Source organism: Salmo salar, chromosome ssa22, assembly GCF_905237065.1.
Source record: "Salmo salar chromosome ssa22, Ssal_v3.1, whole genome shotgun sequence".
Taxonomy (NCBI): domain Eukaryota; kingdom Metazoa; phylum Chordata; class Actinopteri; order Salmoniformes; family Salmonidae; genus Salmo; species Salmo salar.
In genome coordinates, this window is record NC_059463.1 from 1618034 (window position 1) to 1631034 (window position 13001).

Genomic DNA, 13001 nt, shown 5'->3' on the forward strand with positions numbered 1-13001 from the left:
ATAACAGCACTTACAGTTGACCGGGGCAGTTCTAGCAGGGCAGAAATTTGACGAGCTGACTTGTTGGAAAGATAGCATCCTAGGACAGTGCCACATTGAAAGTCACTGAGCTCTTCACTAAGGCCATTTTACTGCCAATGTTTGTCTATGGAAATTGCATGGCTGTGTGCTCGATTTTATACACCTGTCAGCAATGGGTGTGGCTGAAATAGCCAAATCGACTAAATTGAGGGTTGCCCACATACTGTTGTATTATATAGTGTATGTGTGACTACATTTATTTAAATCTATTACCCAATGAAAGCACAAGAAACAGACTTTTATAGTTACATACTAGAGTGTGCTTTACTACACGTAGGTAATCATTTTTCTAAGAGGAGAAAACGGCATGGGCATGCATTTTGTATAAACTCATTATTTGTATTCGTACATTTTATGATCTGGGGTGCTGTGGTAAAACATCTGTCAATTCTAACCAGCCTGAGCAAGGACAGACAGCCTTTATTGGGGGGGATCATTTCTGTTGAGTCTGACTAAACAGAAAGGAAAAGAGGGATACAAGTGAAAAAGGTGGAAAAGACACTGACAGAGTGAGAGAGTGTAACGGTCGTCGTATATAGTGGACCAAGGCGCAGCGGGTTGAGTGCTCATATTAACTTTTATTAGAACACTTACAAAAAAACAAACCAGGAACGAACAGTATTGCATGCTAACACAGCAGTGCAAAAACAACTTCCCACAAAACCCATTACAAAAACACCCCTCTATATAGGACCTTCAATCAGAGGCAACGAGGAACAGCTGCCTCCAATTGAAGGTCCATCCAATAACCCTAAACATAGAACTAAAAAGACTAGACCAGAACATAGAAATATACTAACATAGAACATAACCAAAAACCCCGGAACACTCTAAACAAACACCCCTCTACCTAAACACATAGCCCAACAAACCCCGAAACACTCTAAACAAATACCCCCTGCCACGTCCTGACCAAACTATAATAACAAATAACCCCTTTACTGGTCAGGACGTGACAGAGACAACATCTGCTTTTCCACATCCTTTAGCCTGTGCTCTGATTGGCTGTGGGTGAGTGACCTAGTGGGAAGCTCTCTGGCCCCTGTGCCTGTTCTTTCTGCTGGCTTGGCTCTATAAAACCCCCACTGTGTTTCGCAGAAGGCCCAATAACGAGCATCCAAGGACACACACTGTTCTTCTCCCCCCTACAAGTACAGCCTGACCCAAGGACAGTGGGGAAGAGTCATACAGGTACACACACAAACACACTATATCCATTTCTGCCTTCACATATTTTCCTTTGCCCGCCTGTGGCCCCGAAACATGGAAATTCATAGAAAAGCATAATACCTGTGCCTAGTGCTATGTAAGGGATTTCTTGTTTGAAAGAATGACGGGTTTCCTTGTTGTGTATTAAAGGCCGAAAGAAGCTTGCTTTTCAGGCAGATTTCTTGTGGTCTTCCGTATCGTCTGTTCTTCCAATCCCTGGAATTAGGGGATCAGGACTGGCCCCCTATGACGACACACCACCTGACTCACACAGGAGAGGAAAAGAGAGTCATTAATGCAAAGCTGCCATTTTAGTCGAGCAATTCTGAAGTGGGATTAGTATGCAAATACTAAAATCAGAGAAGGGATAAAAAAACGACTGACAACCTGCATAAGTCTTGGAGGAAGAGTATTTTTACTGGGCTTGTATGTTCTACACAACTTCTTAAACGGTTAGACATCGTGTAGTGTTTGTTACGTTAGTGAGTTTGGATCCCACTTCTGACACCAGTTGACTTTGTTAGTTGTATGGATGAGGCAGAGAGTCATGCTAACATATTTACTGAGAAGATAGTATCGCAACAGTACAGGTCATACATTCAGATCATTGAACTGGGTCAATACAGGATTAACCCTTTCCAGGATTGTGTTCACTAGCCATGTGGCCTGGAGGCCAGTTAAGCCAGGTTATGGTAAAGAAAGTGACAATTATTTATTGATACACTGTGAACTGAGATGTATCTCCAAAAGAGTATGTTTCATTCATATTAACCGTTATTGTCTTTGAAAAGGGAGTGTTAGAGCCTATTTAGACATATTTGTATAAAAGACAGAACATTCAGAGCTCCATGTATATTTGTGTAAATATGAATGTATATGATGAAATATTAGGTACGTACCTTTATGATTTATATTTACCTGTTTGAGATGTATTCATTTGTTGTTAGTGTAACTTAGTTTTGTCCCCCCCCTCTTGCCCATTCATTGTACTGCAGTAAGTGTGTTAAGATAAAAGCAGGAAGTTGGGCCTTTGGGGGGAGGAGTCCTTGCTAGACGCGGGAGCGGTATAGTTTTTTGACCATACAGACAGGTCATATTGTGTATTTTCCATATCAAGTAACCTATGTTTTAAGTTGATTGGATATTCATTTTCCTGTTAGATATAAGAAGAATAAACATTTTTGTTGCACCATATCCCTGGATCACATTGAATGTTTGGCCTTTTGGAAACCTTGAGTGTGGACTGTATGCGTACCAAACAACCCCGCTTCAGGCTTGGGCAGTGGCTATGGTAAAGAGGAAAGGAAGCCACTACAATCAAGTCAAAAAACTCAGTGAAGGATTGCTATCGGAAGGAAATCTCCGGTTTTGGACACACACTGGATATTATTCTATTTGTAATTGCATTCGTACCATAAGGACAGCTCGCTTGGAAGGACTTGAACTCCTAGAATTCGCCAGCCGTGAGTAACCACTGCGAATGAATGAGCTGCCCTGTTCAATGCGATCGTTTGATCATGCATATTATGGAAGCGCAAATGTGCTTATAATTGGAATGTTTGATAAACTTGGGAATGGAATTCAAAACACAGCGCTGTGAAAACAATTAAGATGTTTAAGTTTGGGAAACACTGAGATCCTATGCACAATGTAACCTAATCATATGTCTAATATTTGGCCTAACGTGGAAATGCAATGCATCCACGCAACGAATGATACTGCGTGTTCAAACTTCATTAAAGGGACAAAACGTATAAAGGGATGAAATGTTTAAAATGCAACTAAAATGCCGAACTTGCACATGTTCAATTCAAAATGGGTCAATATGCTGAAATGGATGACTGTGTTTTAAAGCATTAAAGGAGGTCTAAAGGGGCATTACGTTTAACAATCAAACCAACAACTGTGTCATTGTAAATTGAGTGAACTAAAAGTGAATGATGGAGGATGAAATCCCAAATAAGACTCCACTGGAGAGGGCAGAGGATCATTTAAATTCACTATATGCAGCCCGGAGAGGCAAACTTGGAGCGTGTACACGCAAAATGAATGAAATAAAAGTCCTTCTTGTTGATGGAGGAAACATTGAAACTGTGAATGAGAGTCTTGAAGCATTTGATGCTGTTCTCAATGACTTTAAGAATGCTCATGAATCTGTGCTAGAGCTGGTCACAGAGGAGGAACAAGAACAGGAGAGCATGAACTATTATCAACCAAGAATGAGAAGTTATGAACATTTCCTGAAAGAGGTGGAAATATGGAAAAAAGCTGAAGTTGAGCCACAAACGCTCATTGAACCACACGACAGCATTTCCAATGTGTCAAAAACATCAAGTAAAACAAAGTATTCTAAGACGGCTTCCTCAGTGTCGTCTGCACGCCTAAAAGCTGAGGCAGAACGAGCAGCTCTACTAGCTCGCCAAGCATCATTACAGGACAAGCATGCACTGGAACTGGAAAGAGCTCAACTGAATGTTAGGATGGAGAAAATGGCACTGGAAACGGACATAGCAGCATATAATGCCAAACTGAAGGTCCTGGAGAGTGTTGAGTCAACTTCTCAATCCCATGCTGTGGCAGCCCATTTACTAAGCCAAGAAGATGGAATGAACTCTTATTTTGAGAACCAGGTACCTGAGGTCTATGTGGAACCTGAAACATCACCTGTTGAGTTTGCTGCATTAGGTGCAGTTCCAAATACCCCACTACAAAGGGTTTTACAACAACCGACAACAAAGCCATCAAAACCTATTCAGAAAACAGTCATGAACCACACCCTTCAGCAGCCAACAGCAAGGTCTAGCAATCAACACAGAATCAACACTGCAGGTATCAGCGATAATGCCAGCCATGATAACCTCTCTACTGTCATGCAAAGGCAGAATGAAATTGCTGACCTCCTTGTACTACAGCACAAACAGGCCACACTCCCTGTTAGGAAGATACCTATGTTTGACGGTGATCCTCTAAACTTTAGGCCATTCATGCGTGCATTTGAACATGGTATAGAAGATAAGACGAGCAGTCACCAGGATAGGCTCTATTACCTGGAACAGTACACCACTGGTCAGCCCAAGGATCTGGTACGTAGTTGTCTGCATATGGAAGCCAGAAGAGGCTATGCAGAGGCTAAGAGGTTGTTAAAGGAACACTTTGGCAATGAAATCAAAGTCACCACTGCTTACATGGAAAAAGCTTGGAACTGGACAAACATCAAACCGGATGATGGAAAGGGACTGGGTGGCTATGCACTCTATCTTAGAGGTTGCTGTAATGCTATGCAAGACCTACAGAACATGGAAGAGCTTAATCTTCCCTCCAACATAAAGTTGATCATGTCAAAACTTCCCTACAAACTAAGGGAAAAATGGAGGTCTACGGCATGTGATATTTTAGAGAGAAGACACCTGAGGGCCCAGTTCAGTGACCTTGTGACGTTCATGGAAAAACAGGCCAAAATACTGCAGGATCCGTTGTATGGAGATATTCAAGATCCCCTGTTCAACAAAAAGTTTTTAAAAACCAGAACAGAAGCTGACTTTAAACAGCAGTTCAAGTCCAAGAGTAGGGGAAGCAGCTTTGCCGCTGTAGTGGCAGATTGTGACTCTGAAAAACCTCTAAAAGAACAAACATTAAAAGTAAGGAGACCAGGCACCTATCCTTCTGACGCTCCCAGTACCTCATGCGTATTTTGTGCTGGAGAGCATTTATTGGTCGACTGCCAACAGGTGGAGGCACAGCCACACGAATCCAAGGTTGAGTTTCTGAGATCAAAAGGCCTTTGTTTTGGCTGTTTGATGAGAGGACACTTAAGAAAAGAATGTAAAAGAAGGATGACCTGTCAGAGCTGTCAAAGAAAGCACCCCACTATCCTGCACATTGAAGGAAGAGAGAGATTTAGATCTCAAAAGGCAGATATGAGTGGTGTAGCAGTAAAGCGGGAGGAGACTGTCAGCAGTGCTCTTGTCTCACTGGAAGCTGGTGACGATACCGGGGCCGGTACAGATTGTGCACTTGCAATTGTGCCAGTTCAAGTAAAGGTGGCAAATGGAAGCAAGTCTGTGTTAACCTATGCGTTTCTCGATTCTGGTAGCTCGGCAACATTTTGTACGGAGAGACTCATGAGGCAGCTGAATGCTAAATGCAGTGAGACTGAAATTCTGCTACGCACAATGGGGCAGGAGAGTCCTACCAAGAGCTTTGAGATATCTGGATTAGAGATTGGCAACGTGGAAGGCAACACATTTCTTGCATTACTAAAGGTCTACACCCAAAATAAGATCCCAGTGACAAGAGAGAACATTCCCACTCAGAAAGATCTCAAAAGGTGGCCATACCTGAAAGGGGTTCAGTTGAAGGAAATTGATGCCGACGTCGAACTCCTGATTGGCGTAAATGCTCCAAAGGCAATGGAACCCTGGCAAATCATAAATAGCCAAGGCAACGGACCGTATGCAGTGAAAACCATCTTTGGATGGGTGATGAACGGTCCTCTTAACAATTGTACCATGGCAGAAGAATCTGGATGTCCTACGGTGATGGCCAATCGTATCTCAATGGCCGACCTGGGGGTTCTTCTTGTAAATCAATACAACCATGACTTCCCTGAGAGAGAGTATGAAGAGAAGAGTGAGATGTCAGCTGAGGATCGTAAGTTTATGGAGATAGTATCAAGCTCCATAACCCTCAAAGACCATCACTATTACTTACCGTTGCCCTTTCGCAACAAACAGGTAGTCCTGCCGAACAATCGTGACATGGCAAAGCAGCGGGCTCTAAATATCATAAGGAAGTTTAAGAAGGATGAAGGTTACGCTGCAGAGTACAAAGGCTTCATGGAAGAGATGATAACAAAAGGTTATGCCGAGAAGGTACCACAAGAACAGCTTCTCAGAGAGAAAGGCAAGGTATGGTACATACCACACCATGGCGTTCACCATAAGCGCAAAGGAACAATACGAGTGGTGTTTGACTGTTCATCATCCTATAAAGGTACATCTCTTAACAGTGAACTCCTTCAAGGCCCTGACCTGGCAAACACGCTTATAGGAGTCTTGCTAAGATTTCGGCAAGAGCACATTGCCATGATGGCAGACATCGAAGGAATGTTCCATCAAGTACGTGTCCACGAAGATGACTTGGACTTCCTGCGATTCCTATGGTGGCCGGATGGTGACACTAACAAAAGATTGGAGGAGTACAGAATGACAGTACATCTTTTCGGTGACGCAAGTGAGCAAGGTTATGGCACGGCAAGCTACCTTAGGTTCACAAACGGTATGGGAAAGGTCCACATTGCATTCATACTGGGGAAATCAAGGGTCACTCCACTCAAGCAGATGACGATCCCCAGGCTGGAACTTGCTGCAGCAACATTGGCAGTGAGAGTGGACAGGATGTTAAGGTTGGAGCTCCAGATTGAACTTGAGGAGTCAACTTTCTGGACAGACAGCCAGTCTGTGCTAAAATACATCCGCAACGATACCAAGAGATTCCATACCTTTGTGGCTAATAGGGTTGCTATGATCCGTGACCTATCGAAAGCAAAACAGTGGAGGTATTTGAACTCCAAACACAACCCAGCCGATGATGCTTCAAGAGGATTACATGTTGAAATTTTCCTGAACTCAAAGAGATGGCGCAAAGGACCAGAATTCCTGGAGAAAACAGAAACACAATGGCCAGAAGTCCCCGAGGAGCTTGGCTCCATCCCTTCAGATGATCCAGAGGTGAGAAAAGACGTCATCGTAAACAGTACATGTGTGGAAGAAAAGAGTCCGACCAGCAAACTGATCGAGTACTATTCAGCATGGAACAGCTTGAAGAAAGCAGTTGCCTGGATGCTGAAACTGAAGAGACTTCTTATACAGTTAAGCCAGAAAAGGAAAGTTCTCACACAAACTGATCCAGGTTCAGATCAGACTCTGACAAACTCACTGAAGGAACAAATTGACAAGTTCAAACTGACATTTGGAAAAGAAAGTCTGTCTGTGGATGACCTAGATGAAGCAGAAAAGGCCATCATTCGATTTGAGCAACTACAGCACTATAAACAAGAAATTGCACTAGTTGTGAAAGGAAAACAATGTGCCAAGAGAAATGGCTCAATCTGTAAGCTTCATCCAATTGTTGACAATGGCATTCTGAGAGTGGGAGGAAGGTTAAGCAAAGCTGCTATGCCTACGGAACTAAAGAATCCTATGATCCTACCCAAAGACTCCTACATCTCCAGACTGATCTTACTCCACATCCATGAGCAGGTTGGCCACTCTGGGAGAGGGCACATGCTTTCTAGACTTCGCCAGCGATATTGGATACCCTGTGCCAACTCCTTAGCAAGGAAGATCCTTAACCTGTTAGGGCTAGGGGGCAGCATTTGCACGTCTGGATAAAAAAAATGTACCCGATTTAATCTGGTTACTAATCCTACCCAGTAACTAGAATATGCATATACTTATTATATATGGATAGAAAACACTCTAAAGTTTCTAAAACTGTTTGAATGGTGTCTGTGAGTATAACAGAACTCATTTGGCAGGCAAAACCCTGAGACATTTTCTGACAGGAAGTGGATACCTGATGTGTTGTATTGACTTTAAACCTATCCCATTGAAAAACACAGGGGCTGAGGAATATTTTGGCACTTCCTATTGCTTCCACTAGATGTCACCAGCCTTTACAAAGTGTTTTGAGTCTTCTGGAGGGAGATCTGACCGAACAAGAGCCATGGAACGATGATGTCCCATTAGACACCTGGCGCGCGAGTTCATGTTGGGTACCCTCGTTCCAATACGTTATAAAAGAGTATACATTCGTCCACCTTGAATATTATTCATGTTCTGGTTAAAAAGGCCCTAATGATTTATGCTATACAACGTTTGACATGTTTGAACGAACGGAAATATATTTTTTCCCCTCGTTCATGACGAGAAGTCCGGCTGGCTTAGATCATGTGCTAACAAGACGGAGATTTTTGGACATAAATGATGAGCTTTTTTTGAACAAAACTACATTCGTTATGGACCTGTGATACCTGGAAGTGACATCTGATGAAGAGAATCAAAGGTAATGGATTATTTACATAGTATTTTCGATTTTAGATCTCCCCAACATGACGTCTAGTCTGTATCGCAACGCCGTATTTTTCTGGGCGCAGTGCTCAGATTATTGCAAAGTGTGATTTCCCAGTAAGGTTATTTTTAAATCTGGCAAGTTGATTGCGTTCAAGAGATGTAAATCTATAATTCTTTAAATGACAATATAATATTTTACCAATGTTTTCTAATTTTAATTATTTAATTTGTGACGCTGACTTGACTGCCGGTTATTGGAGGGAAACGATTTCCTCAACATCAATGTCATAGTAAAACGCTGTTTTTGGATATAAATATGAACTTGATAGAACTAAAAATGCATGCATTGTCTAACATAATGTCCTAGGAGTGTCATCTGATGGAGATTGTAAAAGGTTAGTGCATCATTTTAGCTGGTTTTATGGTTTTGGTGACCCTGTCTTTGACTTGACAAAACATTACACACAACTCTTGTAAATGTACTGTCCTAACATACTCTAAATTTATGCTTTCGCCGTAAAACCTTTTTGAAATCGTAAAACGTGGTTAGATTAAGGAGATGTTTATCTTTCAAAGGGTGTAAAATAGTTGTATGTTTGAAAAATTTGAATTTTGACATTTATTTGGATTCAAATTTGCCGCTCTTGAAATGCACCTGCTGTTGATGGAGTGCACCACGGGTGGCACGCTAGCGTCCCACCTAGCCCATAGAGGTTAAGAGCTGTGTCTTCTGCAGGCGGATGCAAGCTAGAGCTGGAGAACAGAAGATGGCCGACCTTCCACAAGATCGGGTGTCACCTGATTTGCCGCCTTTCACCCATGTGGGCATAGATTACTTCGGCCCCATAGAGGTGAAGCGAGGCCGCGTTCATGTGAAGCGGTATGGTGTGATCTTTACTTGCCTTGTGAGTCGAGCTGTCCATCTAGAAGTTGCTAGTTATCTGGATACTGATTCCTGCATCAATGCCCTGCGCAGGTTCATCTGTCGAAGGGGCCCAGTCACAAGTATCAGAACAGACAATGGCACCAACTTTGTTGGAACACACAGAGAGCTCGGAGAAGCTCTGAAAGAGCTGGATCACAACAAGATTCAAAATGAATTACTGAAGGAAGGAGTGACATGGTCATTCAAACCTCCCTCTGGAGCCCACCATGGCGGGGTATGGGAGAGGTTGATCAGACTAGTAAAAAATATCCTCTATTCAGTCCTTAAAGAGCAAGTACTGGATGATGAGGCTTTGCAGACAGCCTTGTGTGAAGTTGAGGCAATCATGAACGACAGACCAATCACAACTGTAACAAATGACCCTAATGATCTAGAACCCCTGACTCTGAACCATCTGCTTCATCTGAAAGCAAAGCCAGTCCTGCCACCAGGACTATTCCAGAGAAGCGACCTATACTCACGAAGGAGATGGAAGCAAGTACAATATATTACTGACCTCTTCTGGAAGAGATGGATCAGGGAGTATCTTCCACTTATGCAGGAACGGAACAAGTGGAACAAAACTAAGAGAAACTTCAGTCCTGGTGACCTTGTGGTCATCGTCGACGACACCGCCCCTAGGAACTCTTGGCTAATGGGGCGTGTGGTGGAGGCTTTGCCAGGGGCCAAAGGTCTTGTCCGGAGCGTCTTGGTTAAGACCAAGACCAATATCTTACAGAGACCTATCAATAAACTCTGTCTGCTCCTGGAGGCAGCGTAGTGAGACACACACACACACACACACACACACACACACATACACAGTGCTCCATCTTTGAATCACGTGCACCTCTGATTCGTTGATGTTGTACTCTTACATTCTTTGATGTCGTAGTCATATATTTTTTGGACGTCATACTCTTGACATTTTTGGAAGTTGAACACCTGAACACTTCAACTCAGACTGAGATCTACGGACTATTTTCCTATATGGCACCTTGTATATTTGTATATAGCTATGAACTGTAATAGTGCTCTGGTATAGAATGTTTTGTGTATTGGCTCTACGTTTGAATATTAAGTAATTGTTGTCCATTCAGTGCAGTCAACAATTAGGGGCCGGTATGTTAGAGCCTATTTAGACATATTTGTATAAAAGACAGAACATTCAGAGCTCCATGTATATTTGTGTAAATATGAATGTATATGATGAAATATTAGGTACGTACCTTTATGATTTATATTTACCTGTTTGAGATGTATTCATTTGTTGTTAGTGTAACTTAGTTTTGTCCCCCCCCTCTTGCCCATTCATTGTACTGCAGTAAGTGTGTTAAGATAAAAGCAGGAAGTTGGGCCTTTGGGGGGAGGAGTCCTTGCTAGACGCGGGAGCGGTATAGTTTTTTGACCATACAGACATACAGACATACAGACAGGTCATATTGTGTATTTTCCATATCAAGTAACCTATGTTTTAAGTTGATTGGATATTCATTTTCCTGTTAGATATAAGAAGAATAAACATTTTTGTTGCACCATATCCCTGGATCACATTGAATGTTTGGCCTTTTGGAAACCTTGAGTGTGGACTGTATGCGTACCAAACAACCCCGCTTCAGGCTTGGGCAGTGGCTATGGTAAAGAGGAAAGGAAGCCACTACAGGGAGCCTTTCAAAGCCTGAAGAGAGACGTAAAACCAAGAAGCATTGTCTCATTAACAGTTCATTATGTTCTGTCAATATTGTATGTATGTATCCAGAGATTTACTTACTGTCCCTGAAGCCTGTCACTGACCGCTCATGAACCCAGCATGCTTATTGTAGAGCCGTTGACAGATTCCATTTCCAGGCAACTGTATCCTCTAGCATTTCTTATTGGACAAGTCCAGGTAGTTTCTCCCCATCTTCTTCCGTTTGGTGCATGAACACCGAACATGACCCAGCTCTGACCTGATTGAGCTTGGAGAGCCTCTGTCCGATGCCTGGTACCTATCCTACCTACAGCCTTTTTTTCCCCCTCTCCACAAGGTGATGGATGGGGATAGATTGGCTTGGGGAAATGGATTGTGTGGAGTGAGCTGCCAAGGTTAAAGTGTGTATGGAAAATGTAGAATTAGTAGGGGTTGAGGGGAGCATCTAAATTGAATGAGTCATGTGTGTTATTAGAAGCGCTCTGTGCCTTGTCATCTTTCTTCTCTCGTCTAATTCAGCGCTATTGGCGAAGCTGGATTTATTTCAAATGGGATGTGTGTGTGAGTGAAAGCGAGTCTGCCTATGTGTGTGTACAATATATGTATCTCACGCATTCAATCAGCCTGCTCCCTCTTGTGTTCTCAATCCTGTCCGAACGGATTGAATCCATTGACTTGTGTGTGTGTGTGTTTTCCTGAGCCATTCCAGGTACACAGTGAGAACTAGAGAGGGGCCATTGGCAAGTTGTTTGTTGTTTCCACTCAAGCGGAAAAAAAGACTACAAACATTGGTCCTATTGAGTCATGCATTCTCTAATGAAACTAAGAATATGGCTGCATGGCATTTGTTAGATCACATTTGTCCAAAATTGAGAGACACATTTTACATGACAAAACACTGTCCTGATATTCTGTATCTCAGTTTATTGCTAAATTAATGAAAGATTATATTTGGCTATTATGCATGCTTACTGGTGTGGAAATAATAGCTTTAGCATCTGAGCCGTATATTAGCCTGCCTAGCTTGGAAATGCCGCCAGGGAGGGAAAATACCGAAAAAATGCATATGTTAGTAAACACTGTAATTAAATCTTAGATGATGACAGTAAATTTAATGGGAGCTAACGAAGATCTTGTCTAAGTGAACAGAAAACAGACGCTTTAGCTGAGTTAGCCCCCCATTGGTGTATGACATGGTAGGTCCTGTCAGTTTGGATTACAGTGGTCTTAAATGTAAGGTTATAATGATCCAAAGGGTCCAATTGGGGCTCAGAAATGGATGAAAGACTGGAGTGTTTTAGAATTGGTAGAGGGTCTTGGGCCCTGAATTGGTTGAGTATGATCACAAGATGTATACAGAAAACACTTAACCAAATTAGCCCGGAAGAAAATCTGTCCAAAAAGAGATATGTAAAGGTTACAGTAAGAAATTCAACATTTGATCATCACTCACATTTAAATGTACAGTTGCCTACTTTTCATTTTCTTTACCTTTTCTACCACAAGAACATTTCAAAACAGATATTTCCAAAGACCTCTTTGCTGATCGTGTCATCATAAGCTAGCAACCTCACTACGTAACCTCCCAAAATTGCAAAAATATTCATTTAATTATTTACAGTACAATCGTAATCTGACAGCAATATTAATTGCAGCGCCATGATTCTCAAATCCTGAGGTGCGAACACATCTTTTCAGTCAATTTTTTGGGTGTAAACAATGTCCTCTTTGAATGTAGACTGTGAACACACTCTAACATGCCTCTCTGTTCATTAAAACCTTACTGATGAAAGTGCTACATGTGAAACTCAATTTTATAAACAACATCTCGACAGAGAGCCTAAAGAAACGCAGCTGCTGAAAAACTTTCCCATTACATCTCACTGTCTAATAGCCTTAGAGATGAAAAGCCCCCGTTTTTATGCTAGCTCCTCTCCTAGGAGCAGATGTGGGTGCAGGTTGTAGCAGGAGCTTTAACTGATCATCCAAACTGTTACTTATCTGTTGTGGGCAACTTATCAAT

The 13001-nt window shown here is 42.2% G+C and overlaps 1 protein-coding gene across 16 annotated transcripts in view; it reads left to right on the forward strand.

The window, feature by feature from the left end:
• Positions 1 to 13001, forward strand: part of LOC106582631 (receptor-type tyrosine-protein phosphatase T) — a 591582-nt gene that overhangs the window by 118584 nt on the left and 459997 nt on the right. The gene's annotated exons all lie outside the window — the stretch shown is intronic.